The sequence below is a fragment of the Chiloscyllium plagiosum genome, unplaced genomic scaffold, assembly GCF_037043375.1.
Source record: "Chiloscyllium plagiosum isolate Xiang-an unplaced genomic scaffold, Cpla_swu_hap1 HiC_scaffold_36, whole genome shotgun sequence".
NCBI classification, from domain to species: domain Eukaryota; kingdom Metazoa; phylum Chordata; class Chondrichthyes; order Orectolobiformes; family Hemiscylliidae; genus Chiloscyllium; species Chiloscyllium plagiosum.
Window position 1 is genome coordinate 55,596,103 of NW_028270174.1, and position 26,069 is coordinate 55,622,171.

The following is a 26,069-nucleotide window of genomic DNA, read 5'->3' on the forward strand; positions in this document are numbered from 1 at the left end:
AAGAGGTCTTGAAGTCTGGGTTGGCCCAGCCATGATCTGATAGAATGGGGGAACAAGCTGGAGGGGATGAATGCCCTCCTCTTGCTCCGATTCCTTGAGGCTCCATTTCATGTTTTTTTGTCTCCAAAGAAGAGCGTGATACAATGTGCTTGAGATCTCAGATGTGAAAATGGGGTGTTTATGTACTGATTCAGATGGCATTGTTCATCAATGACAGCTATACAGCCATGAGTAGGAAGGCAATTCCGTCCATGAATAAAGGAAATCTGCAGAGCTCACACAAAGGGAATTCTTACCCTCAGTAAACTCTCCCATCACATTACCCAACATATCAGCTAAAGCAGGACACACTGCGCATGCTCTAGCCAACAAAGGGACTTCGGGTGATTGATGTCAGCACCTGACCAATGAAAGGATGGTGGGCGGACCTAGCGGGAGGTTGTTCCTCCAACCAATCAAAGTGAATGAAGGGCGGAGCTAAACAACCATGTGATCACCCTCGCGCGCGGCGCAGAGTCGCTGTAATGAATGCTCGGGAAGTTATGGAGAGAAAGGATACGGTAAGGAAAGAAATAAACAGGGAAACGGGAGAAAAACTGTGTTGCTATGAGTGGAAAGGTTTTACAAACAAATTGTGCACGTCGGAAAACACAAATTTGAACGTCCCAGTCCAGTGTTTGCAGTAAATGAGGAATTGCCTCAGCGCGGCTGCAGGCCTGAGTGAGCATGGCCATCTTTATTCGGGACAACGATTCACTGGACACGTGCGCGACCGCCATCTTTGTAGGGGGAAAGGTGCAGCCAGGCGCATGTGCAGCCTTTCTCTAGGGGCTCCCTCATAACCACTTTGTCAATATCTAGCTTCCTCAGTCTCGAACCATGGGTGTATTTTTGGTCTGTTTACTACTGTATTATGACTTTTATAGACCCTTTGTAAAGGAGTTTTTCGCTGCGGCCCAGCACCTGACCATGTGCTGCTCTATTATCAGATTACTTTTTTCTTGAATATTTTTGACAATCAAGAATTCTTTTTTCCAACAAGCAAGTGTATTTTCCTTCCATTTCTGACTATCAAATTCTGCACCATTTTCATTCCCTGTAATCCATTTTGCACTCCCTGAAACATCAACTGTGTTTCTCCTTCCACAGATACCAGTGATTAATGCTAAAGCCCTGTTGCTTGTTGAGAGGGTGATGTTTGACTTTCCTGTACAGCTGCAGTTTGTGTGGTGAAGGTGCTCCTACAATGTGGTGGGTAAGTGGCATTATAGATTATTCATTCAGCAACAATGATGATTTGAAAGTAATGTCCAAATCAACCAACAGTTTTCATATTTATTATCATGCTTATAATTTCACAAAACTACTATTGAGAACTTTAGATATAAGGCCAGAGGTGGAGATATTAGGTCAGGTGACCAAAAGCATTGCCAAAAAGCAGGTTTTGAGGGATGTCTTAAAGGTGGAAAGCAGACCTGTGAGGTTTTGGCTGCGAATTTCAGACTATGCTGCTTCAGCAACTGTAGAAACAGCCACACAGGTGAAGTAATGAATTAACAAATGGTTGGGAGTCTCGAAGAAAATGGGTTGTCGACGTGTCAAAATGTGTGTGGTGCAGGGAGCTAGGGATTATCACAGCCAGGAATTAAATCAAGTGTGAGAATTTTAAATTGAGGGATATTGGCCAGGTGCTGGCAGGTGAGACACGATTGGGCTAGGGTATCTGGTCGGCATGGACGGGTTGGACCGAAGGGTCTGTTTCCTTGCTGTACATCTCTATGGCTGTATGCTGTTGATTATAATTAGGAGCGTTTTGATGAATCAACAAGCAGAGATTTAGACTTTCCTGAGATTACAGGGAGGTTAAATTTGGGAAGCTGGCCCTGAGTGTGTTTGGAAAATGAAGTCTGGAGATAACACAAGGTGGATGAATGTATATGAGCTGAGACAAGGGTGGAATCAACTAGAAATAGTGGTCTTGGAGTGGGACTGAGTTATCACACTCATGTTACTTCTGGGATTCAGTTGGTTGCCAGATTGTGAATCAGGGCGGTAACACAATCGGGAGCTGAGTGGCCGTGGTGGTGCCTAAAATGAGTGTCACTCAGCTGACTGTTGCTGAGCAGCGGCTGCTTGGTAGCCCTGTTGATGACATTTTCCAAAACTTTACTGCTGATCAAATGTGGACTGATAGAGGGAAATTGGCTGGGTTGGATTGCCCTGTGTTTTTGTGTTGAACATCCCTGGGCAATGTTTCACATTATCGGCAGATGCTTTGTGGGTGGCAAGTTCTGGAGCACAAGCCATCAGTATTATTGCCAGAATATTGGCAGGGCCCGTAGCCTTTGCACTACTTAACCATTTCTTGATGTTATTCAAACTCAACTTAACTGGCTTAAAACTCACATCTATGATGTTAGAAACCACTGGAAAAAGCTGAGATGGATCATCCCACTTTGCACTTCTGGCTGAAGATTGCTGCAAATGCTGTCATCTCATCTGGTGCATGGGTGTGTGAGGCCCCTCCATTAGTAAAGGTGGGGATATCTGTGATCCTTCCTCCAGTGAGTTGTTTAATTGTCCATTACCGGTCACAACTGGGTGTGGCAGAACTGCAGAGCTCCGATCTGTTCCATTGGATGTAGGATCACTTGGCTCTGTTGCTTGCTGCTGATGCTGTTTGATATGCAGGTAGTTCTGTTTGATAGCTTCACCAGATTGGCACTTCATTTTTAAGTCTGCCTGGTGCTGCTCATGGCATGCCCTCCTTTACTGTCCATTGTGATGGGTGAGAGCAGGATTTACAAACCCATGAGATTACAGTCTGTGCTGGAGTACAGTTCTGCTGCTGTTGATGTCCCACAGTTCCTCATAGATGCCCAGTTTGAGATCCTACATCTCTTTAAAGTCTGTCCCATTTAGAACGGTGATCGTGTCACTCAACACAATGGAGGTTTTTCTCAAATTTAAGGCAAGACTTTGTCTCCAAAAGGAATGTGTGATGGTCGCTCGTACTGATACTGTCATGGACATATGTATCTGCCGCTGGTCAATTCATAACAATGAGATCAAGTCTGTTTTACACTCTTGTTGGTTCCCTCACCACCCGCTGCAGACTCAGTTGAGCAGCTATATCCTTTAGGACCTGGCCAGCTCAGTCAGTAATTCTGTTGCAGAACTAGTCTCGATTATGGACATTGAAATCCTGTACCCAGAGGACTTTTGACACCATTTTATTGCCTCAGTGCTTCCTCCACATGTTGTTCAACATGAAGGAGAAGTGATTCATCCTCCAAGGGAGGACGGGACGTGGTAATCAGCAGGAGCCATGAGACTTCCTGCTCTCCGGAGTCAATGCTGAGTACTCCCAGGGCAAATCCTCCCTGTCTGTGCCACCACATCTGCCTGTCTGTCCTGCTGGTGGGACAGGACATATCCAGAGATTTCAGGAGAAAGTGAAGACTGCAGATGCTGGAGATCAGAGTCAAGAGTCTGGTGCTGGAAAAGCACAGCAAGTCAGGGTGATGAAGGGCTTAGCCTCGAGACATCGATTCTCCTTCTCCTTGGATGCTGCCTGACCTGTTGTGCTTTTCCATCACCACAATCTCAATATCTTGGGATGGTGATGGTGGTGTCTGGTCATAGTCTGTAAGGGTTGAGTATGACTATGTCAGGCTGTTCCTTGATTGGTCTGTAAGATAGCTCTGCACATTTTGGCACCTAAATCCAGATGTTAGTCTGGAGGACGTCGCACCATCGAGAGGGCTGATTCTGTGGTTGTATTAAATGGTGCCTTGTTAGATGCTGAGTGGTCCATCCAGTTTCATTCCTTTGTTGAAACTTTGCAGTGATTATTTCAGTGAGTAGCTGGCTGGGTCACTGTCAGGTTGGGAGGTTTTTTTCGCCATTGACAATGGTTCCATGGAGATAAGGAGATTCCTAATTCCAGTTATTTTTTCTTGAATTCAGATTTCACCATCTGCCAAGATGGGATTCGAACCAGGACTTTAGTCGTTTGTTTTAATATTTTGGATAAAACTTAAATACATTAGGTTTGTTCACTCGCTTTAAATATCACTTACCCAGGTTTTGTTTCTTTGTGAAATACTGTCCATCATTCTGTCTCCTCCATCCTTCTCTCCAACAACAAGAGTTTGGAGCGCATGGAGTTTCTTTGTCACTAAGATTGAGATAATCCGATCTGTAGCTTCCCTCCCTCCCACTAGCCCACTGAGTCAAACTGCCTCAAGTGGTGTTCCCGGTTTTTGTCCAAACCTACATCTTTCTCCAATCTCATCTCATGTCAAGCCTTATCAGAGCTCATCTTGACCCTTTACCCTAATCTTACTAAACCATAGACTTTCCAACTCTCTTTTCTCCTGCTCCTCATCAGTCCTCCTCACCGATTCACAGAAATTGTTCCTTGTTCTATCTTTTCTGGTTATGGTCCTTCTCTCCCATTCTGTGAAAAACTGACATTTGACTTCACGGTTGTTGGAAAATCCTGCTCCATCTACACTCTCCCTTTCCTTTCTGAATTCCTTGCATTTGGTGTCCCTCGTGGATCTATCCTTGGCCCCTCCTGTATCACACCGACATACTGCCAGGAGGTGACATTGTGCAAAAGTACCATGTTGGGTTTCACATGTACACTGACGATGCCCAGCTCTCCCTCCCCATCATCCCTCTCCATTACTCCACTGTTACTCAGTTATCAAACTGCTTACCACGCTCCCACTACTCGATTAGGTGCAGTTTCCTCCAATGAAACATTGTAATGGTTAAACCCGTGGCCTAACAAGTTCCTTTCCTAACTGCTGAGCCTCTCCCTCTCACTGGGAACTATGCAGCAGAACTGGACTCTTCAAAATACTGCTGTTTTTGAAGCTGACCTTCTGATTAGACATCTACACAATCCCAAACACCAGGAATTCTAATCTCTAAACCGTTGCTTATCTCCTCCTCATCCCGGCTCCATTGCTACTGAAACCCCTTACCCGTGTCTGTGTTGCCTTAAACTTGACGAACCCAAAGCCGAACCCTTGATTGTGTGACTGGCTCAGAATCTGGTTTCAAACTCCCCCCTCAGTATTTACCCTCAGACACATCAGTATTTATTCTGTTAAACCCCTTAAGAATCTGGTGGTGCAGTCTGATTGTAGCTGGTGGAAATGATAGAAGATGATGTGTTGTATCTGGGTGGAAGGTAAAGACTTGGTGGAGGGGGGGTTCTCTCCTTGTTGCAGTTGGAGATGTGGGTTTCAAAGGCAGAGGTGCAGGAAGTGGAGGAGATACATTGGATGGTATTGACCACATGGGAGGGGAAATTGCAGTCCTCGAAATACGGGGCCATTTGGTATGTTCTGGCTTCACTGGGACACAGCAGTAAGCATGAGATAGAGGTGTTGGCCAGGGAACAGGCTCGTGTGTTTAAAGTGGCAGGCAGCTGGAAGCTCGGGGTCTGTTTTTGCAGCAGAACGTAGATCATCAGTTGTCATTTCCGCTACATCCACTGAGATGCTGCCAGACACAGGTTCCTGTCCCCTCCATTAACAGCTGTGCACCCCCCCCCCCAGCCAGATCGTAATCCACTCCTTTTTCTTTCCAAATGTTCCAGTCTCTCTTTGGGTTCTGTCCCTCCCTTTTATTTCCACTTTAACCCCTGACTCCTGCAATACAAAGATCTGCAGGTTAGTTGAATTGGCCAAGCTGAATTTCCCATAATGTTCAGGGATGTGTAGGTTAGGTGCATTAGTCAGGAGAAATATACAGTAGTAGGGTTGGGGAATGGGTCTGGGTGGGATACCCTTCGGAGGGACGCTGTGGACATTTTGGGCCGAATAGCCTGTTTCCATGCTGTCAAGATTCTAATTTTCCCAGCTCCCATTGGTTCTGAGGAAGGGGCACTGGATAGATTTCTGTTCCCAGATGCTGCCAGACCTGCTGAGCTTTCCCAGCACCTTCTGCTTGTTGTTCCTGATTGACACCATCCATGCACCTCCGGGTTTGATTCAGACAGGAGGAGGATCCCACCACCGACCTCACAATGGGGTCCAGCTGATTGATGGCAGCTTCGGACCAATAGGAAAAGGTGGTGGGACTGGTGGACCAGGTGGAACCAGCTGGTCATCCAAACAATGGGAGTGAATGAGGGGCGTGGCCAGTGGGATGACACGTCACCAGTAACTAAGCCGATGCAGTGGCACGTGACTTGGCCATTGGTGAACGTGGGAGACGCAAACAGGGAAGGGGAGAGTGGCCTCAGAGACAGGGAGATAATGAGTTACTTTAGACTGGGAAGTTTTAATTACACTCTGTGTGGTTCGTAAGTCTGAATTAGAAATTCTTAATCCCGCGATTGCAGCAGATGGGAAAATGGCTGCGGCCCTCAGGCGGTGAAAGGTCCTGGGATATGGCCGCCATTTTTATTGGGGGTAAGGCACAGTGAAGCGCATGTGCATGTCCCCTTCCTATGATGGGTGGGGGGAGGCGTGCAACTTGAAGAGATGCATTTACACATCAAGCACATACCAAGAAAAAAGTATGTCTTTATATTCTTCCTGTACTGACTGTGAGTTTTGTTTTGTGAATTCATTTCATAGGATATTAAATCAGAATAATTGAGGCTGGGATCTCAAAAGCAAGTCTTTACAGTCAATGGAGTCATCAGGATCTGAATATCATTGGCATTTAACTGTGGAAGGAGAAAGGTTTGTCTGTTCTGTTTGTGGGAAGATATCTCCAATATTTTTGTTAAGCAGAAAGATGTACAAATTCGTGGTTGGATCACCCTTTGGGTGTGTGCTCTGTTCTGGGCCCTGCAGCTGAGGAAGGAGATATTGCCCTGAGAGGGAGCACAGATTTATCCAAATTACACCTCGTCTCTTTGAAAGAACTCACAAATTTAGATCCAATCACCCACTTCATGATGTTAACATGTAAACTTCATATTTTCAATTCCTGCAAACTTCTCATTAAAAATCCTTTTGGACTCAAATTCCAATACCTTTTCAGGTGGAATGTTCCAGATTCTGACAACTGTCTGTTCATCCAGAAACTGCTGAGGTCCATGTTGACTCTGGGGTTACAAAGGGCTGAACTGAAAGATGAGGTGCTGTTCCTGAGCTCCCATTGAGATGCATTGGAACAGTACAGGAGGCTGAGGGCAGTGTAGGTGTGAGCAGACAATGAAAATGACAGGGCTGCACGAGGGTGCTGCTTGGCTCAATGAGTGTGTTTTGGAGTTGGGTGTAAACAGACTGATGTGAGATAGGGAGAAGGTGAAGCCGAAACTCAGTTTCACTCTAGGTCATTCAGAAATTCACATGGTCCCAATGGGAACAGCCAGTTTTGAAGTGATACCTGCAGAGTATTTGGTAACAGTTTTTAAAGTATTTTTCCTGAGGGCAGTTGAGAGTTAACCACATTGCTGTGGGTCTGTCGGATGTTGGCCAGATCAGGTGAGGATGACCGTTTCCTTCCCTACAGGATATTAGTGAACCAGATTGGTTTCTAACAATCGACAATAGTTTCATGGTCATCATTCGCCTTTTCATTCTAGATTGTATTGAATTCCGATGCTACCATCAGTATGTTGGGATTCTAACCCTCACCCTTGGAATATTTCACATGTCACTCATCTGGCAGGAATACCAATAAGCCATTGCCTCCCTTTTTAGCAATGTTAAAAAGAAAGTGTACACGTAGAATGATGGAAATGTGAGATAAAATACTACAACGTCCCTGTGTCAGCCCCTCCAAAAGGTCAATCAACAGAAATTTGTTTGCGGGCGAAATATTTCACTTTTTTTGTGTGTGGGGGGGGTTATTAAACAAAAATGAATCCAAATAAAAATCTTCTGCTACGGACACGTAATATTTGAAGCCGGAGGGTGATTACACAGACAGGGAGGGTTGTGGGGCCAGAGGGGGATTGTGGTCCAAACATCACTGTGGTGTACATGGACTGCAGCATTTCAGGGAGGCGGTTAACCACCACTTTCTCCAAGACAAGTAAAGGTGGCCAATAAATACTGGTCTGGGCAGCAAAGGCAACCCCCAGTGAATAAAACCAAGCAGTAACCTCTCTGAGCTGACTTGCTGTGAAGTTAAAAACCTCTCTGGAAATGGAGTGGGCAGAGAAGAGAAACAGAGAAATTTCACAGCTGCCCTCAGAGAGACCTCACCCTTGGAAGTACTCCGAGCCGGGGATCAGCTCTGAGTTTCAGTCTCTTCAAATATCAATCTTAGTCGGTTTTATTTTATTCAATCTACAATAATGAGTAAGGTGACGATTTCTTTTTCATGTCTTACGGTCTCTTGATTAAATGTTTAAGATATGAAACGGAAGCATTAAATTATTCTCGAGCAGTATTTTTCGAGCAGTAAGACTCTGCCTTTGTCTTGGTCTGTAGATTGTTAAGGCGGAGAGATGGCCTGTTGTAGAGTGACGTGCTGTTCCTGTCGGATGTGGGAGATTAGGGAGAGTTTCAATGATCCTGATGATTATGTCTGTAGCAAGTGTGATTGCAAATCCTATTGGAACGCATGGATTGGTGGAGGAGTGATTAAAGGCAGTGAGAAATTGACAGGAGCTGGGGATGTGATAGGTGGCATTCTCAGGAATGCAGGATACTGCAGATACAGTCAGGTAGATGGGTTACCTCCAGGAAAGCTAGGAGGGGTAGGTCGGTACTGCAGGAGTCTCCTGTGGTTATCCCCATCTCAGACAAGTATACTGTTTTGGAAAATGTAGGTGGTAATAGACTCTCAGGGGAATGTAGCACTGACAACCAAGTTACTGGTACTGAGACTGGCTTCTAACATAATGTGAGGTATATCCAGTTCCACACGATCGATGGTGATAGGGGACTGGTCAGGGGCACAGTCTGCCATTTCTGCAGCTGAGTGAGACATCAGAATGTGGTGATGCTGCCCTGGTGCCAGTGTCAAGGATGTCTCACAGAGGGAGAAGAATATTCTCAAAAGGGAAAATAACCAGTGGGAGGTCATTGTACATTGGTACCAATGGCATAGGAAGGGGAAAGCATGGAGTCCTGACGAGTAGGGAGATTTGCTAGTGCCACTTGGGAGGCATTAAACCAATGAGGGAGTCGGGGTAATCCAAAGAGATAGTGAGAAAAGAGGTGGGCCTGAGGCTGGTAGTGTTCACCAGTCAGACTGTCAAGGCAGGCAAGAGCAAGCCACAGAATGAGGAGCGACGGACCAGTTGCACTGCATTTATTTCAGTGGAAGAGACCTGACAGGTCAGGCAGGTGGGCTCAGGGTGTGGTTTTGAACATGGCACTGGGATATTACAGCAATTACAGAGGCATCACTCAGGGATGGATCGGACTAGCAGCTTAATGTTCCAGGGTATAGATGCTATAGCAAGTATAGAAAGGGACCTACAGAGAGGTGTTTTTGATTAGGGATAACATTATGGCTGGGCTTCGGGAGGATGTTCCTGGGAGTACATCCAGGCAAGTTATTTGGTTGGTTCTGAGAAATAAGAAAGGGATGACCATCTTACTGGGGTTGTATTATAGACTCTCTCCCAATAGTCGGCGTGGAATTGAGACACAATTTTACCAGGAGACCTCAGTTATCTGTAAAAATAATATGGATGCAATGATAAGGGGTTTTAACTTTACCAACATGGCCTCGGAGTGCTGTAGTGTTAAGGGCTTGGATGGAAAGGTATTTGTTCAGTGTGTACGAGAACATTTCAGATTCAGTTTGTAGGATGTACCGACTAGAGAAGGAACAGAACCTGACCTGTTTTCTTTATTCATTCATTCACAGGATGAGGCTGTCACTGGCTCGGCCAGAATTTATTGTTGCGTTTACCCAGAGGGCAGTTAAGAGTCAACCACGTTGCTATAGGTCTGGAGTCCCATGCAGACCAGACCAGGTAAGGATGGCATTTTCCTTCCCTAAAGGTCGTGAGTGAACCACATTGGTTTTTCCAACAATTGACAATTGATTCCTTGTCGTCACTAGATTATTTTTTCCAGATATTTATTGAATTCACATTCCAAAATCTGCCGTGATGGGATTCAAACCCGGGTCCCCAGAACATTATCTGGATCTCTGGATTAACTGTCTAGCGATAATTTCACTCCGTCATCACTGCCAGTTTGGAAATGAGGCAGGGTGAGTGACTTGAGGTATCAGTGGGGCAGCGCATCAGCACCAAAGATCACACAGTATTGTGGCTCAGTGGTTAGCGCTGCTTCCTCAGCACCAGGGACCTGGGTTTGATTCCAGCCTCAGGCGACTGTCTGTGTTCAAGTTGGCACATTCTCCCCAGTGATTGTGAGGGTTTCTTTCGGGTGTTCCAGTTTCCTCCCACAGTCCAAAGATGTGTAGGTTAGTTAGATAAACCATGTTAAATTTCCCATAGTGTCTAGATGTAGTATATGAGGTTTTGGGATGTGCAGGCAAATATCTGCCTGATGTGAAAAGATCCTTTTGTGGTCTTGGACAGAAGTCACAGGGAGGTGTGGCCACACGTTTTACATTTCCCATGGCGGCAAGGGAGGGTCAAGGGTGTGGAGCGTGCGTTAGTGGGAGGATGTGGACGGAACATGGGAGGTGCAGAGGTAATAGTCTCTGTGAAATACAGATAGGGTTGGGGAGGGAAATATGTCTCTGGTGGTGGGGTCTGACTTTAGGTAGCAGAAATAACAGAGGTTAATGCGCTGTATCTGAAGATTAGTGGGGTGGAAGGTGAAGACCGCAGGGTTATATACTTTATTGTGGCTGGAGGGGTGGGGTAAAGGCGGAGGTGCGGGAAGTGGAGGGTATGTGTTGATCAAGTCAGAGGAAAATTACGGTCCGTGAAGTAGGTCTTTCTGGGATGTCCTGGAATAGAATTCAAAGAGATTAAACAAATATATCACAGACAAAAGATTAACTGGACCAGAGAATAGGATCCCTTAAAGGTCAACAAGGCTGTCTATGGAACCGCAGGGGGTGCGAAAGACATGCAATATTTCACTTCATTTTTACTGGAGAAGTACATGGAAGCTCGAGAGTTTGGAGAAATAAACAGTGATAACTTGAAAAGTGTCCATGTTACAGAGGAGGTGGTACTGGATGTCTTAAATCGCATCAAGGTGGATAAAGCCCTGGAACCTGATCAGGTGTCTCCTGGAACTTTCTGGAAATCTTGGGAAGTGATTTTTGGGCCTCTCCTGAGGTATTTGTATCGTTGATGATAGCGACTGGTGAGGTGCCATTATTTTTAAAAAGTGGTAAGGAGAGGCCATGGAACAAGAAAACAGTGAGCCTGAAATCAGTGGCAGGCAAGTTGTTGGAAGGGATTCTGAGGGACAGGATATTCATCTATTTGGAAAGGTAAGGAATGATCAGGGAGAGTCAGTGTGGCTTTGTACATGCACAATTGTGTCTCACTAACTTGAGTGAGTGTTTTGAAGTGACAAAGAAAATGGATTAATCCAGGCGGTGAATGTTATTTATATGGACATTCAACAAGGTTCCACAAAGCAGACTGGTTAGCAGGGTTAGAAAACATCGAATGCAGGGAGAGCAAGCCATTACAAAACTACCTTGAAGGTAGGAGACAGAGGATGATGGAGGGTTGCTTTGCGGACTGGAGGCCTGTGAGCAGCAGTGTGCTGCAAGGATGGATATTGGGCCCTTAAATAAATGACTTGGATGTGAATATATGAGGTTTCGTCAGTAGGTTTACAGAAGACACCAAAATTGGAGGTGTAGTGGAGAATGAAGAAGGTTAGTTCAGAATACAACAGGATCTTGATAAGATGGGCCATTGGAGCAAGGAATGGCAGACGGAGTTCAATTTAGATAAATGTGAGCTGTTGTATTTTGGAAAGGCAAATCAGGGCAGGACTTTTACACTTAATGGTAAAGTCCTGGCGAACATTGCTGAACAAAGAGACCTTGGAGTGCAGGTTCATAGTTTCTTGAAAGTAGAGTCACAGGTAGGCAGCGGAGTGAATGCAGCATTTGGTACCATCCTCGTTATTGGTCAATGCATTGAATGCAGCTGTTGTAACATCATATTGTGGCTGTACGGGGCGCTGATTACAGTTCTTCTGGAATTCTGTTTTCAGTTCCAATCTCCCTGTTCTTGAAATAATGTTGAGAAACTTGAAAGGGTTCAGAAAACATTTGCAAGGGTTTTGCCAGGGTTGGACGGTTTGAGCTATTGGGGAAGGCTGAATAGGCTGGGACTATTTTCCCTGGAGAGTTGGAGGCTGAGAGGTGATCTTATAAAATCATGAAGGGCATGGATAAGGTGAGCAGTTAGGGACTTTTTCCCAAGTTCGGTGTTTCCAGAACTAGAGGGTACAGGCTTAAGGTGAGAGTGAAAAGATTTAAAAGGGATCTAAGGGGCATCTTTTTCATGTTGAGGGCATTGCAAGTATGGAATGAACTGCCAGAGGAAGGGGTGGAGGCTAGTACAATTGCAGCATTTAAACCGCATTTGTTTGGGTACATGAAGAGGAAGGATTTAGAGGGATGTGTGAACCGCTGGCAAATGGGACTCCATTAATGCTCTCCGTTATTGGTCAATGCATTGAATACAGAAGCTGGGATGTCATATTGTGGCTGGACAGGACGTTGATTAAGCCACTTCTGGAATTCTGATTTCAGTTTGAATTTCCCTGTTCTGGGAAGGATGTTGTGAAACTTGAAAGGTTGGACAAGATTTACAAAAACGTTGCCAGGATTGGAGGATTTGGGCTACAAGGAGAGGCTGAATAGGTTGGGGCTATTTTCTCTGGAGAGTCAAAGACTGAGAGGTGACTTCATGGAGATTTATAAAATCACGAGGGGCGTGGATAAGGTGAACAGCCGGGGTCCTATTTCCTCAGGTTAGGTGGGTCCAAAACTAGAGCACATGGGTTTAAGTTGAGAGGGCAAAGATTTAAAAGGAATCTAAGTGGCAACGTTTTCAAGCTGAGTGTGGTGTGTGTATGGGAGGAGCTACCAGATAAAGTAGTGGAGGCTGATAAAATCACAACATTTAAAAGGCTTCCAATTGGGTACAGGAATAGGAAGGGTTTTGATGGATACAGGCCAATAGATCGTAAATGGGAATCCATTAGTTTAGGATTCCTTGTTGGCATGGACGAATTGGACCGAAGGTCTGTTTCTTTGATCTTGATAAATTAAGATGCATTCCTCTATTTTGTGGAGAGCTAGCTGAAGCACAGATAATTATCCTTGGAGCTGAGAAGGGTGAAGCAGTGATTTCGATTTGGTGCAGATTTGGTTCCAAGGTCTTGAATTTGCAGAGAGAGAGGAATTGTTAACACTGTCACATTTTTTAGTACTACTTTCAAGTAATTGGCAAATATTACAAGGTGAAAATGTGAACACTATTTTCCTCAGTAAGTTCTGATCATCTGGAACAGTCTGAACGACACAGATTCAGCAAGTATTCTGAAACAGACTTGGTAGTTTACTTTTTAAGGAAAGATTTGGGGGCTATGGGCACATGGGAGGGGACTTGGGACAGATTTGCAGCATCTCCAGAGGGAGAGAGTACAGCTCCAATGGGCTGAATATCCCCCCAGCTCTGTGCTCTGTGATACTGCCCCATTCACTGTGAATGATGAAGCTCATCCCAGGGCGCAGAAAGGGATTAGCCCCCCACTCTCATCACAATGGGGCCCGGCTGATTGACAGCAGCTCCAGACCAATGGGAGGAGAGTCTGTGTGGTCATGCAGCCAGTGGGATTGAATGAGAGGTGTGGCCAGCAAGACAGCACCTGTCCATGAGCTGTGCAGGTGCAGTGTCACTGTTCGGGGTTGGGAGAGACAGCAGAGACTGGGACAGAGGCTGTTGGACCTGAATTACAAACTCCCAGTAAATTAAAACCAAAAGAACTGCAGATGATGTAAATCAGAAACAAAAACCAGGAGGTTCTGGAAAAGCTCAGCAGGTCTGGCAGCATCTGTGAAGAAAAATCAGAGTTAAAGTTTAAGATCCGGTGTCCCTTCCTCAGATCAGATGTTACTGAGAAAAAAGTCAGTTTATGTACAGAAGATCGTGTGGGGGGAGGATAAAAGGAGTAAAGGATAGGTGGGGATAGAGTGAGAAGAACAGTTGAATAAAGGATAGCGATCTGGCTGGAGGAGGGTGACTAGCTGTTAACGGAGACTGTTAGTGGCTAACCATAGGTTAACAACCTCATGTCGTAGTCCCCAACCACACATACTAGTCCTTGTTCTCACAGCCTGCCATTACACACTACCTATGGTTAGCCACTAACTGTCTCCATTGTAAGCTGTTGCCCACTATTATCACTCCACGATTAAAGGTGCCGAGAACACAAACCTTTGGAATATCCTCCCTAACCCCCTCTGTCCGCCTTAAAGATGTATCTAAAGATCGTTCTCTTTAATCAACGTTTCCATCATTCATGAAGCATTTTAGGAGATTTGTCAGTGTGAAAGGCTCCATACAATGCAGGTAGTTGTATCTCTCCTTGGTCCCTCCTATTTCTCACCTACACACTGCCAGGAGGTGACATTGTCCAAAAGCACAGTGTTAGGTTTCACATGTACACTGACAATACCCAGCTCTCCCTCCCCATCATCCCTATCAATTAGTCAGTTATCAATCTGCTCATCACGCTCCCACTACGCGATTGGCTGCAATTTCCTGCAACAGAACGTTGCAATGGTTAAACCCATTACCTTCGGTTGCTATTACAAATTAATTTCCCTTACTAACGAGCCCCTCCCTCTCCCTGGGAACTGTCTGAGGCAGAACCACACTCTTGACAATATTGCTCTCATATTTGACCCCAAGGTGAACTTCTGATCAGACATCTACACAATCACAAACACCAGGAATTCCAATCTCTTAAATGTTGCTTGTCTCCACCTCGCCCCAGCTCCATTGCTACTGAAACCCCTGACCCGTGTCGGTGTTGCTTTAAACTTGACGAATCCAAAACAGAACCCGTGATTCCGCGACTATCCCACAATCTGGTTCCAGACTCCCTCATGATGGGAAACATCCTCTCAGTATTTACCCTGTCAAACTCCTTAAGAATCCTACATGTTACAATGAGATCCCCTCTCATTCTTCCTAAATCCAGTGAGTAGAGTCCCAACTTCTTCAGCCTTTTCTTAAAAGATAATCCCTGCAAACCAGGGTTCATCCCAGTCAATTTTCTGTGAAATGCCTCTGATGAAATTATGTATTTCTTTAAATAAAGGGACCAAAACTTCTGTCATTACTCCAGATGTGGTCCCACTCGGAATTTATAAAGTTACTCTCAGGTATGTACTCCAAACAACTCCCTTTAAACTTGCACAGATGTTAGAAATGCTCAGCAGGTCATGCAGATCTGTGAAGAAAAATCAGTTAAAGTTTTGGGTCTGGTCACCCTTCCTCAGATACGTTAACTCTAATTTCTTTTCACAGATGCTGCTAGACCTGAGCTTTTCCAGAAACTTCCGTTTCTCTTCCTGGTTTACAGCATCTTCAGTTGGTTCGGTTTTCATAACCTTTAAACTTGCCATCTCTCCTCTAGAATTTGTCATTTCCACCTTGGCAAATAGATTCACATTTGTTTGGACTCCCTTACTCTGGGGAAAAAACGAAACCAAGACTAGTCACCCTATCATTGCTCCTCATAATTTTATAAAGTTCAATAAAGCCACCTGTGCTGCAGGGAAATAGCCTCAGCCTATTCAGCCTCTCCCGATGGTTCAAATGTTCCAATACTGGCAACACCCTAGTAAAACCTTTCTGAACTCTTGCAAGTTTCCCAACATCTTTCCTATAGCAGGGAGACTGGAATTGAAAGCAGTCTGGGGATTCCAAAAATGGCCAAGCCAATAAACTGTGCAACCGAAACACTATCTCCTAACTCCTATCCTCAATGCACTGCCCAAAAACAGCTAGCATACCGCACACCACCTGAACTGACCTGTCTACCTTCAACCACACTTTCAAGGAACTATCAACCCACACTGCATGGTCTGTTTGTCTGTCAACAGTTCCCAGGAACTTATCATTAAGAGGTTGGGAACTATTCTGGTAACATCTTTCTGAAATCAGGGAGACCACAATTGAATGCAGTATTCTAAAACCGGCCTCACCAATGCCCTACTCAGCCACAACGTGACCTCCTAACCCCTATACTCAGTGACAGAATCCCTACAGTGTGGAAGCAGGTCTTTCTGCCCATGAGACCATACCAACCATCGGAACAGCATTCCACCCTAACTCTGTAACCTGCCATACCCAAAGCTAAACCAGCTAACCTGAATGTCTTTGGAATTGTGGGAGGAAATTAAGAGCACCCAGAGGAAGCCCACGCAGACTCACAGGGAGAATGTGCAAACACCACACAGACAGTGGAATCGAATCGAATCAGCAGATTCCATTCAATGTTAGTGTCCCAAATGCCACGTTCAGCACCTGATCTCCCTGAAACTCTACTTTCCAAGAACAATGCAGTTGTTCTGAGCCCTTCAGAGGGAATTAAGGTGAGGAGAAGAAAACAAGAACAGGGTTGAGTTTTAGATCTATAAAATAACTCTCCATCATCCCCCTCTTTTCCCCCGTCTCCCCCCGCTCTGTCTGCTCCCCCCACTCTGTCTCCTCCCACTCTGTCTGTCCTGTCCCCCCGTCGGCCTGTTCCCCCTGCCCCCTCTTCCCCCCCCCCCCCCCCCCGCTGTGTCTTCCCCCCCCTTTGTTGGTCGCCTCCACCCATCCCCCCCCCCCCCCCGGTCTGTTCCCCCTTTCTGTCAGCCGCTCCCCCCCTCTGTTCTCCCTGTCTGTTTTCCTCCTCTGTAATCCAACTTTCTGTCCCCACCCGTCTCTGTGTCCCCCCCCTCTCTTTCCCCACCCATTTCGGTCCCACCCCTCTCGATCCACCTACCCCCTGTCTGACTACCCTCCCTCCCAGTCCCCTAGTTCTGTACTCCCCCACTGCAGGGCAAATATCTTGTCTATTTACCGTATCCATGCCCAACCTGATTTTAAAAATCTCTTTCGTGTCACCATTCAGCCTCTGACGCTCCGGGGAAAACAGCCTATCCAACCCTGGCAACATGCTATAATTCTTTTCTGATCTCTTTAAAGTTTAAGAACATCCATCTGATAGGAAGGAGAACAGAATTATATGGAATATTGATTCAGCAACTTTTGCAATGTCCTGTAAAGCCGCAATATGACCTCCCAACCCCTATACTCAATGCCCTGACCAATAAAGACAAGCAGACCAACTGCTGCCTTCACTATCCTATCTACTTGCTACTCTACTGGCAAGGAAATATGAACCTGCACTCCAAGGACTCTTTGTTTAGCAGCACTCCCCAGGAACTTACTACCAACTGTATCAATCCTGCTAAAGTTTGCTTTTCCAAAATGCAGCAGCTTGCATTTTTCTATGAACTCCACAGCCCATCACCCATCTGATCCAGATCCTCTTGTACTCTGAGGTAATCTTTTGCACTGTCTACTACACCTCCCATTTTGGTGTCATCTGCAAACATACTTAAAATACCTCTTATGTTCACATCCAAATCATGGATATAAATGGCGAAAAGTAGTGGATCTAGCACCGATCGTTGTGACACTCCACTGGTCACAGGCCTCCAGCCTGAAAAGCACACTCTGCCTTCTACCTTCGGGCCAGTTCTGTACTCCATGCGATCTAACCTTGCTGACCAGTCTCCCATGAGGAACCTTGTCAAACACGTTACTGAAGTCCATGTAGATCATGTCCATGCTCTGACCTCAGCAATCCTCTTTGTTACTTCTTCAAAAAAATTAAGTCAAATTCATGAGAAATTATTTCCCATGCACAAAGCTGTTCTTAGTATCCAGGATTTAACTCTGTACATCGGGGTCTGCGTTGCCCAGTTAGAGATGTTAATATTCTGGATGAAGTTCAAGTACACCAGCATTTTGTCAGTGACTCTGTATTGAGTCTTGTCAATGTCACCAACACAGGTGAGTTCCTTTTGAAAGGCAGTCCCTGTATCTCCTGCCCACCAGGAAATAATTTGTGTCCTTTCCTCTGGACTAGGAGGATCAGGCTCAGAGTTGAGTAACAGCATTTTTGAAGAGGCTGATTAGTAAACCTGCCCAAGCCACCAGGCCATACTGTCTCCCAGCTGTCCCTGCCTGAGTCTCCAAACTGTACCTTCCTGTAGTTTCTCTCCTGTCAGACTCTCCCATTGCTCAGTTTGTCCAGGATCCCCTCCTGCTGCTGCACTGATCCTGTCCCTCAATGACCTGTCCATCCCCCAGTGTCCTCCACATTCATTCAATGTTCACAATCCCATTGACCCAGTCCTCCAGTCATGCCCCCTCCAATCGAAAGAGACGGCTCAGTGGTTAGCTCTGCTGCCTCACAGCACCAGGTACCCGTGTTCGATTCCGTGTCTGAGCAGGTTTCCTCCCACAATCCAACGATGTGCGGGACAGGTGAATTGGCCATTCTGAATTGTCCATGATATTAGTTACATTAGTTAGGGGGAATGGGTCCGTGTACATTACTGTTTGGAGGGTCAGTATGGACTTATTTGGCCGAAGGGCCTGTTTCCATACTGTAGGGATTCTGATATATTGGGCAGCAGCTGCTGTCAATCACCCGGACTCCTTTATGATCGGGAGGACGTGCTGTAGGAGGGGAGACAAGTGCACGGGCGCAGTGCTGGCCAATTGTGGGACTATGTGCAGCATAGGTCAGTGCCTGGGAAGGAGGCTGTGGGTGAGGAATTAATCTATCATTAGCAGCTTCATCCCTCTGGGAGCAGGACCCAGGGGAATTGCCCCTTTCTTGCTAACCTGACATGTGATCAGACTATCAGTGGTGCAGCGTTTTGCAGAATGTTATCAGAACTCTTTTGTGAAGATTCAGGGTTGTTATGGAAAGGGACAAGGATGGGCCTGCAATTAGAATTCTAATTTGGCTCATTTTAGTAAGATGGGTCTTGGCCAGAGTATGCAGGAAGCAGTGTATGCAGGATGGTTCTCATCAGGAGCTAGGAAACTGAATTCGAAGAGAGAGTGTGTGAGAACTGGGTGTGGAGGAAAGGAGTGGGGGGGATTTGTTTGGATTTCAGTTCACAGAAGAGAGAAATTGTGAGACTGAGGTTTAAAGTTTTCGGGGAACAAGGAAACGACAGTTTAATACTACAATTGTCTTATGAATTTCCATCCTGTATTAACAGTGGTAACTTGTGTGCTCTGTTGTATGGTACTGAAAGGGTGGATTTGCGGATGAGAAATTCAAATTGAATTTCATGTTCAGATCTGATAGTTACTTGATCCGTGCCGCTCTGAATATCATTGGCCTTTTCATCTGGAAGGAAAGGTGTGCATTCTGTCCGTGGGCGAATATTTCAAATCTCAGTGTGACTGCAAAAGTACTGAGACACAGCCAAGTCCATGTCAGCATGGTGAGTGTGGAGAGAGATTTCATTTGTTTTTGAAAGTCTGGAAAATCATGGCACATTTCCCAGGAACAATTAAGCCACAACTTTGCTTTGTAGAAGGACAAGTCTTTAATTAACCATGCAACCAGAAAGACACAAGAATACCTGCACCATGGGAAACACTATGAAAACGGGATTGTTGTAAAGGAGTTCATTCTCGATCATGGATTGTAATCCATTGGCGTTGTCACGTCGGTTCCAGCGCTGTGGGGAAACACTGGAAATATGATGAATGTGATGTAGGTTTCAGTTATTAAACTGTAAAAAGTGCAGATTTACAAGGATGTTGCCAGGGCTCAGGGGTCTGAGTTATAGGGAGAGGTTGGACAAGTGAGGATTTTATGTTTAGAGCCGAGGAAATTGAGGGGGTTCTTTTCTCGACGTGTATAAGACCATGAGAGGCATGGATAATGTGAATGCACTCAGTCTTTTTCCCAGGAACTCGTGGATTGGATGGTTTGATTGGATCAGTTTAAGGTTAGAGGAGAAAGAATAAAAGGGAAGCTGGGGGGCAACTGTTTTACACAGAGGGTGGTATGTATATGGAATGAGCTGCCAGTGGAAGTGGTTCAGGCAGGAACACTCTCAACAGGTAAAAGACATTTGGACAAATACATGGATAGGAAAGGGTCAGAAGCAAATGGGCCACGTGCCAGGAAATGGTGTTAGCGTGGATGGACATTCTGGTCGACATAGGCCGGTTTGGGCCAAAGGGCCTGTCACTGCTGTCGGATTCTATAACTCTAAGTGCATTTGCTATTTTTCCCATTAACTCTGTTGGTATCCTGGGATGTATTCCATCAGGGCAATGAGACTTGTGTACCTTTAGCCCCATTAACTTGCCCAGCTCTAACTCTTTCATGATAATGGTTATTATCTAGGTCCTCATCTTCCTTAGTCTCCTTATCAATTACTGGCATGTTCTTCGTATCCTCCACTGTGTACTCATATTCCTGAACCTTGCAGGATAGGAATAACTAGGCACAGAACTCTGAGAGGTCTTCTTTGAGTCTTTATTGATGAGACATGGCAGTTACCTGGATAGTGTACATGCAGAACACCTCCAGGCAGCATCAGGTAACTCCCCGTCTGTCCGATGTGCCGCTCCCATTCTCATACCTTTGTGGTTTGTGACTTTGAATAGAAACTGTCTCTCAGGATTATCTCCATGGTAACGGCAGTTAGAAAGTCTAGTTCAGTTCAGCACTTTTTGGTTAAATCACACACCCCTCCCCCACGCCCCCGTGGCTCCATCAAGTATCTGACAGGCGCTTCAGTTTCAGTGGGGTATCTATCAGGATTCTGATGTGGAGGAGCCGGTGGTGGGGTGGACAAAGTTTAAAAACCACACAACACCAGGTTATAGTCCAACAGGATTATTTGGAAGTACAAGCTTTTGGAGTGTGCTGTGATTTTTAATTTGATCAGGATTATCTCTATGGTAACAGTTAAGTGCTTCAACAATTACAGAGGCCATATGTTCCCCACATAATAGGTTCCCCTCTAGCAGGGTAAACTGCTATTACAGTCCTGGGGAGAGCTACTCATCACTTTTCTCCCCCAATCTCATCTCGCTTTCTGTTGATCTTTAAAGTTTTCCTAATCTCCTTGGTCTTTGGCAATTTGTATGCATTCTATTTCAGTTTGATAGACTCTCTTATTTCCTGCGCCACCCATGGCAGATTATTCCTTTTCCTACAGTCATTCCTTTTCCCAGATATATACTTTTGCTGAGCACTTCGAAAAATTGCTTTGATATTCCTGCACTGTCCGTCAACTTTCCCACCATAAAGTCTTTGTTTCCAGTCTACATTAGCCAACTCCTGCCTCATCCTATTGTAGTCTCCTTTTGTTTAAGCACTGGATCTTGGGAGTGGATCTAATCTGAAGATTAGATTCCCGATGAAGGACTTATGCCCGAAACGTCGATTCTCCTGTGCCCTGGATGCTGCCTGACCTGCTGCGCTTTTCCAGCAACACATTTTCAGCAGTAGATCTAATCTTCCAGCTTTCCATCTGTGTTCTAATTTCAACCAGACTTATCAGAATTCTTTTATCAGATTACGAGGGGAGGCGATGTTTCCTGTGTGTTTTGGTTTTCATTGTCAGTGACCTTGGCTTTGTAATAAAGTACAGGATATATATTCACAACAGCGTACTCTGGACACTGCGAGTGTACGACGCAATCCGAAACCATAAATCACTGTCTCCCCTCAGTTCAAAATTGCAAAATCATTATCTCCTACACGCTTCCTCGCTATCTAAGCTTGGAATGCTAATCCGCCTGACTATCTGTCATTTTCCGAAAATCTCCTTTGGTGAAGGTGGTGATTTTTGGATTCAGCTTTCCAGTTATTACCGTAAGAAGATAATCCCTGGGCAGTGGAGAATCAGTCCCACCATTTAATACAGTGATGACTGAGCTCACATCGGTCTCAGCTGGATTTTCCCGCCTGCTCTCTCTCACCCTTCATCTCATTGCAAATTCAACATCTGTATCTCCTCAGTAAATTGGTTCATTGTTCTTGCATCCATAGCATTTTGAATAGGGAATTCCACACATTCACAACACATCGAGATAAGTACATTCTTCCTCATGAGAATAGAATAGAGTCCATATAGTGCAGAAACAGAGTATTCATCCATCGAGTCCATACCAACCCGATGATGAGCATCCCATTCAGACCCACTCGTTCCCTGTAACATTGCATTTCCCATGGCTAATTGTCTAACCGGCACGTGCATGGACGCTATCAGCAATTTAGCATGGGAAATCCACCTAACCTGCACATCTTTGGACTGTGTGAGGAAACTGGAGAACTGCACGAAACCATGCAAACATGGGGAGAATGTGTAAACTCCACACAGTTGCCTAAGGTCTCTAATGCTGTGAGGCAGCAGTGCTAGCCACTGAGCCACCTCTGCCTTATTTACCTCCCTATCCCCCAATTGGCTGAATCTATGTTCCTGACGTCAGAAATCAGGTTGTCTCAGCGGATGTCTCAGTAAATCCCAGTGACAGCCCACATGTCCCGTGTGTCTGAATGGGGATCCAATACACAACATCCTCCATCCAACATTTTTCATTCACGTTCCAGAGACAGGGCTCCAGTGGCTGCATGAGGACTGCAACTCCCAAATACCGAGGCAGGGACCACACGTCTGTGGGGAAACCTGGCACTGCACACTTACAGAATGTGGGTGAGTTTTTGACTATGTGCTTTGGGGTAACTAGTGGAAAGTATTTCACACTGTGATTGTCTGGAGGAGGAACGTATTTGCTTGTAGTATTGATCTGTTGGAGGGTCAAAGTCACACCCACATGTCACACCCACATGGGACCAAGTTACATTCCCAACTTGTCATAACACTGGAATCTACCAATGAGAAACAAAGAAGGATGTGACCCATTCTCCCAGCCTGAAGGTTCCTCTTCTGTCCAGGAACTGCCACCTCCCTGTCTGTTTCCTTTTGTTTCATTCTGCTGTTACATTATTGACTTGCAGCAACTGAAAGGAAAGGAAATGAACCCAGAAAGGGTACAGAGTCTCACCAGGTGGCACAGATCTGTTTATCAACAACTCCATGAGAATGGGGAGGGGGTACATTAGGGGTAGCAGAGTCAGAATGGTGGGAGGGAGTAAGTGGGCTGAAGGGTTACAGCTTTGGGGGAAGAAAGCGGAAAAAGATATTCCAAAGAAACTAGAATTGTCTGCTCTGAATTTCTAATCTGTACATATTCCTTTATACAGGTTGCCAGATGGTGAAGATTTGCTGACTGAAATCTCAACATCACTTGCTGATCGTGATAAAGTTAACCAGCATTTGAAGAACCAAAAATAGAGAATCACTCGGCCAAAATGCTGCAACACTCTCCTCACGGCATTGTCGGTCTATCTGCGCCAAATGGACTGTGAATGGTTCAAGACAGCAACTCACTACCATCTTCTCAAGGGTAACGAGAGGTGGGGAATAAATGGTGGCTGAGCCAGTGATGCCCATATCCTGGAAACAGTTTCTATCTCTAGTTGCTGAAACCCAATTGATGTTACAGCAGGATGAAGAGAGACGCTGAGTGCAACCTCCAGGAGGCAGCACCATCACATTACCCCTGCCTCCACCCACACAGTAACACACCAAAGCAACTTGAACAAAAGGAAGTGAAGCCAAAGGAGGACTTAGATATAGTTCTTTGAGACAAAGTCATGAATGGGGATTGGAACACAGCAGGAACAGGAGATTGAGCTGCATGGTTAGCTGTTTCCCCTTGAATGGTGGAGCAGGATTGAAAGGCCGAATGGCCTCCTGCTGCTATCTCCCAGATATGTATATAACCATGGATCCCGGGTCGGAAGAAGGGGGCAGGGATTCTCCAGGAGATTGCATTTCCACATCAGTTTTCAGTGAGGGATGGTTTGATGGATTTTATTTAACGTTTGTCTTTAACACAATGTTTGTGAATTTGGTTTTAAAATATTATAGCTGTTTATTCCACAATAAATAAAACTAAAAGAAAAGAAATAAAACTATCTGAATATAACAGTTTTTAAAAATTTCAAACGCCTTGTAAAACAATATCCTGTCTATTCCCGGACACCATCAGTTTCCAGTTACTCAAACTCCAGGGAAATATTCCCTCCCTGTCTGAACTTTTGGTTTGATTTTACTGCTTTTCAGTTCTCCTTCTGTGAGCTGTGAAGTGTTCTTTTTCCCCCCATTTCTCCTACCCAGAAATGTTATCACATACAGCTGAACAACCTTCCCACATTCATCATTACGCCATTTTGGGTTTTGTTAATATATAATCACCAGCAGTAAACCACCCGTGTAACCAATTGAATCATTACAAAGCAAATCATTACAAATGACAGAGTGAGAAGGGACCAAATCAAAGTAGAGTTAGGGGTGAGGGGGCAGCAGTGGAGATAAAGCACTGTATCCACTGCGATGCCCACCTCTATCTAAAGACAGCGAGAGCACTGATACATACCACGTGCTCCTTCTCCAAGGACACCCTGCTTTATCCTCAATCATAGAATAGAATCCCGACAGTGTGGCAGGAGAGCATTGGCCCTTGAAACCCCACCAACCATCCAAAGAGCATCCCACCTCGAGCACTCCATCCTTGTAACACTGCATTTCCCATGGCTGATCCACCGAGTCTGCACAATCCTGAACACTGTGGACAATTTAGCATGACTGATCCACCTAACCCACAAATATTTGAACTGTGGGAGGAAACCAGAGCTCCTGGAGGGGACCCACACTATCATGGGGAGAATGTGGGAACGCCACACAGGCTGTTGACCAAGCCTGGGCTCCAACCTTGTACCTGATGCTGTGAAGCAGCAGTGCTACAGTCACAATTTAAATCAAAACAGATGATCCCTGTTCATTTTCAGATTGCTGCTTGTGGAGACTTACTACCCAGAGAGACATCCTGAGGTTCAGAAAGTGGCAATGTAAGTTCAGTCAACTCCAGCCCAGTTAATGAGATTAACAACAACATCAATACTCCAACAGTGCCATCAGACCTCGTACCTACTCTATCATTTACGATTTTTAACCCATGGGAAGTTTGTTACCAGCTTCGATGACAGCCATAATGCTCTGACCACTTTGACGGAGCCAGTGCAAGTCAGTTCTAATAGTTATCAATAGATTGAATCTAAACAGGATGCCCCACAACAGGAAGTTCTCTGACACTCAATGCCCATAAGGAAAGGTCATTTTCCTAAAACCATTCATGTCTGGCAATACCATTGAAGATATTTTATACAGTAACCTTTCAGTCTCAATTGCCATTGCCAGTTCCAGTCCATGAAACAGCCAGTAACATGAACCAGTGAATTGAATTCTAACAGCAGCATTGCCCTGGCAGGAGAGATTGAGGAGCTTGAAGCTGTCTTCTCTGGAGTATTTAAACATGAAACACTTCAAATGAACAAAAATCTTCAAGAGCTTGAGAGGATAGATACAGGAAGGAAGTGCTCCTAGGCTGGTATGCCTGGAGTAAAATAAGCACTAACTACGGTATCTTCACCCAGCATTCCCTTTAGCTGCATGAATGTTTAAGATTTATTTGCTGCTCTAATTACACTCCCAGTTTTAACTGCTGTATTGTTGATGACTATGCAAATGTATAAAATATTATTTAATTCATCCCGAAACCTCTCTGTACCTGTGTCTCACTTGTGTTCACCGAGACACTCATTCAATCTGACCTCTTTATAAACCCTGCCCGGATATTTCCTTAGATGGCTCAGAATGAAATATTCACAGAATTGTTACTGTGCAAAAGTAGGCTGATTGGCTCATCAGCTCTCCAAAGGATCACCTCACCGAATGCTATTCTTTTCCCTTTACCCCATAAACTTTCCCATTCATCCTCTTCCAATAACACCAGCGAGTTCACAAGTAACCACAGCGATTGGATTTGTTTTGTTTGTTCATGGGATCATGGCATCACATGCTGGGGCAGCATTTGCCATCCATTCCACCTGCCCAGGAGATGGTTCAGAGTCAACCACGTTATTCAGGGTCTGGATTCACATGCAGGCTGGACCTGGTCAGAATTAACAGTTTCTCAGACCTAATACCATGAA

The 26,069-nt window shown here is 45.2% G+C and overlaps 1 long non-coding RNA gene across 2 annotated transcripts; it reads left to right on the plus strand.

The window, feature by feature from the left end:
• Positions 1-534: 534 nt before the first annotated feature.
• LOC148139963 (uncharacterized) lies at positions 535-26,069 on the plus strand. Of its 2 annotated transcripts, XR_015753263.1 has the most exons (6): positions 535-560; positions 1,150-1,255; positions 6,603-6,710; positions 9,805-9,913; positions 22,563-22,665; positions 23,217-26,069. It is a non-coding gene; the product is annotated as an uncharacterized LOC148139963 (long non-coding RNA). The 2 variants fall into 2 exon arrangements; XR_015753264.1 differs by lacking the exons at positions 535-560; positions 1,150-1,255 and adding an exon at positions 4,000-4,052.